The 3,158-nt window shown below is 41.5% G+C and overlaps 1 long non-coding RNA gene across 1 annotated transcript in view; it reads left to right on the forward strand.

Annotated features, from left to right (window-relative positions):
* Positions 1 to 198: 198 nt before the first annotated feature.
* The window catches only part of LOC106528156 (uncharacterized), a 30,431-nt gene continuing 27,471 nt past the window's right edge, over positions 199 to 3,158 (forward strand). Inside the window, exon 1 of the long non-coding RNA XR_001311470.1 lies at positions 199 to 510. This is a non-coding gene — a long non-coding RNA (uncharacterized LOC106528156). The remainder of the gene's footprint in view (positions 511 to 3,158) is intronic.

Here is a 3,158-nt window from a genome sequence, read left to right on the forward strand (position 1 = left end):
CATGTTGTACCTCGTTCCTTTCCTTCAGGGAACAGTAGTTATATGCATAACATTACGTTATGTTGGTCACTCTGGAACAAGCAGGCCAGTGAGCAGGTGTTTCATCCTCTCCCTACTGAAATTTTGGAGTTAGTTTCAAATAAAATTGTCGGGGTGAGCATTGTCATCTTGATCAAACTGTGGAGATATAGGATTGCTAGTTGCTAGAACACAGGGGGAAAGTGAGAAGAACAGATAATGTAAGCTCAGTCTTGGACAAGATATGAGTCAGTACTCTATTTTATTCTAAATTTAATCAATTGGTTAAAAGTGGCTAAAGAGAATCAGTTTATCTCTTCTATCCAAACTCGCCTTGCATATTGTTTTCTAATGTCGCCTCACATTTCTCAGTCTCTTCCTCGCTGTGCTGCCAAGTCTCTGCCTCCAATGTCATTTCTTTTATTCCTTCTCCAGACACCGCCTGCCACCTCCACGGAGTTACCAAGTGGTCTGGGTTCGACTCATCCTTGGGTAAACACCAGTTTGGCTCCGGCTCACACAGGGGTGAGAACGTATAGATCAAAGTTTTTTTTAAATCACTCTTCTGAGTCATAAGTAGACAGGATGAGAGGAAGCCAAGGGAAGCAGCAGGAGAAAGGAAGATGGAGGAGTGTGCCAGCAAAACCAACCCTAAAAATGGAGACAAATACAACACAGAAAAAAAAAAAAAAACAACACAGAAACTATGTTCAGACAATATGGAAGACCTTCTTGCTGGTGGTGTCTTTGCGGTAGATCCACTCCTCTGAGTGTGTGTGTGCGTCAATATCTGTGGGCTAATAAAGACAGCAATATGGCTGTGACTCACACACATCCCAAAGGAGAGGATGGAGGGAGGAAAAAGAAGAGAAGGGCTTAGAAGGATGGCTCCACTCTGGTGTCTTTTCATTTCTACTTTACTGAAACCAAATGTAAAAATAAATAAAAGTAGTAGACATTAATTATGATAAATTGCACTTTAAGTATCCTAAATGATTTAAAAAAATATAACATTTAAAAAGAGAATGAGAGGAAAATTCAATGAGAAACAGCTCTAATGACCATCATCATCCTCAATTTGATAGTTTGTCTGCAGCAGCCTTGGAGGTGCGAATGCTTCTTCCTTTAATAAATGAGTTGATGTCACAGGTCAGTGAATCAAGAGAAAAAAAACACATTTAAACAGTTAAAGGAACAAAACGAAAAAAAAAAAAAAGCTCTTGTTGACTAGATCTGAATATTCCTTGACTCTCAGAACTGCGTGTTCCATTTGCGTCGGAGCGCCACACAGCCTTTCACAGACCACATTCACTCCCGACACGCGCAGACTCGCCGGCCTTCGTTACCATAGAAACTATAGTTTCAGGATGATTCCAATCATCATGTTGAGCCTCAAAGATCAGACATTCAACACACACACACACACACACACACACACACACACACACACACACACACACACACNCACACACACACACACACACACACACACACACAACTAAAAAAAAGAAAACTCAGCAGGGGTGCGCAGTATTGAAAACACTGTCAACCAGTTAGTGCATCAGATTCACTTCATGCATTGGGAAATGTTGCCAGTGCTTTCATTAATTGACCATGAAATAGTTTCAGTCAGACAGAAAACAGTTGTCTGCACCCGACGGCAGCACCAAAATAAATAATGTCAACATGTGAAAGTTTCAGATATTTCAATACAGATTTTTCACACAAGCAAGAAAGAGCGAACCAACTAAACGAACGCTTTGCTTGGTAAACTGTTGTAAACAATTCTCAGTAGCATCCAAACAGTGAGGAAGTTTGTGTTTGGTTGATTATTTTCTTTGTTGGAACAATCATTCTTGGCAATAAATTTTATACTGTTGGGAAAGTCTGTTTAAYGCCCCTTAAATGGTGCCACTTTTAAAGATATGTATTTGTGGGCTGAGCAGCAGAGCTGAGTTTGCTTTAAGTCACTGTTAAAATCACTATTATGTCCTTGACTTTAAACTTGAAAACCATTTCTACAAGTAAAACAATGTTTTATATCTTATATTGCTGCTCATGTTGGATCTTTATGTGACGTGTGATACTGACAGCTTGGCCAAGTCACCACTATAAAAGAGACCTACTGTAGATCTCAATGCTTTTTTGTAAATCTGATCAAATAAAATGTAATAAAATGAGCGCATACACAAAAAAAAAATTGTCAAATCTTCTCTGCTGATGTCAAACAGCTTATTTTGACTCTTGCTTGCTGTTGTTTATTGGATTGGAAGGAACAAGACAAAGTGGCAATTCAGCAAGTTTTTTTTAAACAGGAGCCTCAGGAAAATGTGAAAGAACCATACACAGCCACAACAGACTGGTCCCGCCTCCTCATGCACCAGCTCAGTCTCACATTGCATTTGCCATAAAGCAGGCAGTATGGTCGCTTGGCAGCCGACCGGTCGACGCGCGGTCACGTGGTTGTTCGGCGTTCGTTTTCGCACATACCTTTCATAGTTCCTGAGACACCCCGAGCCAAGCTCCTGGGAAAACCCCTCCCGCTGCAACATACATCACTGCATAGGATTTCTTCCCTGGGGAGCGCAATGCGGAAAAAAAAGTCCGCGGCTCGTCACTCAACGTTGTTTATCCACAAACTGGTCTCGGATTAAGCTCCAAAGTTTTTATCAGTTAGATTCCACCATGGAAAATGTCTGTTTTATCCCATTTTATGAGTTTTTGGCCATTGACTATCTTTATAAATCGCTGCTTCCTGGTACAAGATTGGCTCTGGAAGCGACAGCTTTTTTCTCTTTTTTTCTCTTTTTTTTGAAGCGAGTGGTTGAAGCAAATGCAGCGTCTGCGCTTTCTGTACAAACACTCCCACGAACTTCTGACCAATCACACCATATAGTTCGTATGTGTTCTTATGTGGAGGGGGGTGAAAAGTTTGACCCGCGGGTTGTGACAAGAAGTGCCGAAATGTCGGCAATGCGAACAGAAGTGACGCAATTTTCGTCATAAAACTGCGACGGTTTGGCACGATTTTGGCAGTTCGGCAGCAGCATGCTGGAGCCTTTAGTCAAACAATAAGGTTCCCTTTCAGTCAATTCACTCGGTACAACATCATGTATGGGAACCACGCCCCTGCGTGTCCT

The sequence above is a fragment of the Austrofundulus limnaeus genome, unplaced genomic scaffold (genome assembly GCF_001266775.1).
Source record: "Austrofundulus limnaeus strain Quisiro unplaced genomic scaffold, Austrofundulus_limnaeus-1.0 Scaffold361, whole genome shotgun sequence".
Taxonomy (NCBI): domain Eukaryota; kingdom Metazoa; phylum Chordata; class Actinopteri; order Cyprinodontiformes; family Rivulidae; genus Austrofundulus; species Austrofundulus limnaeus.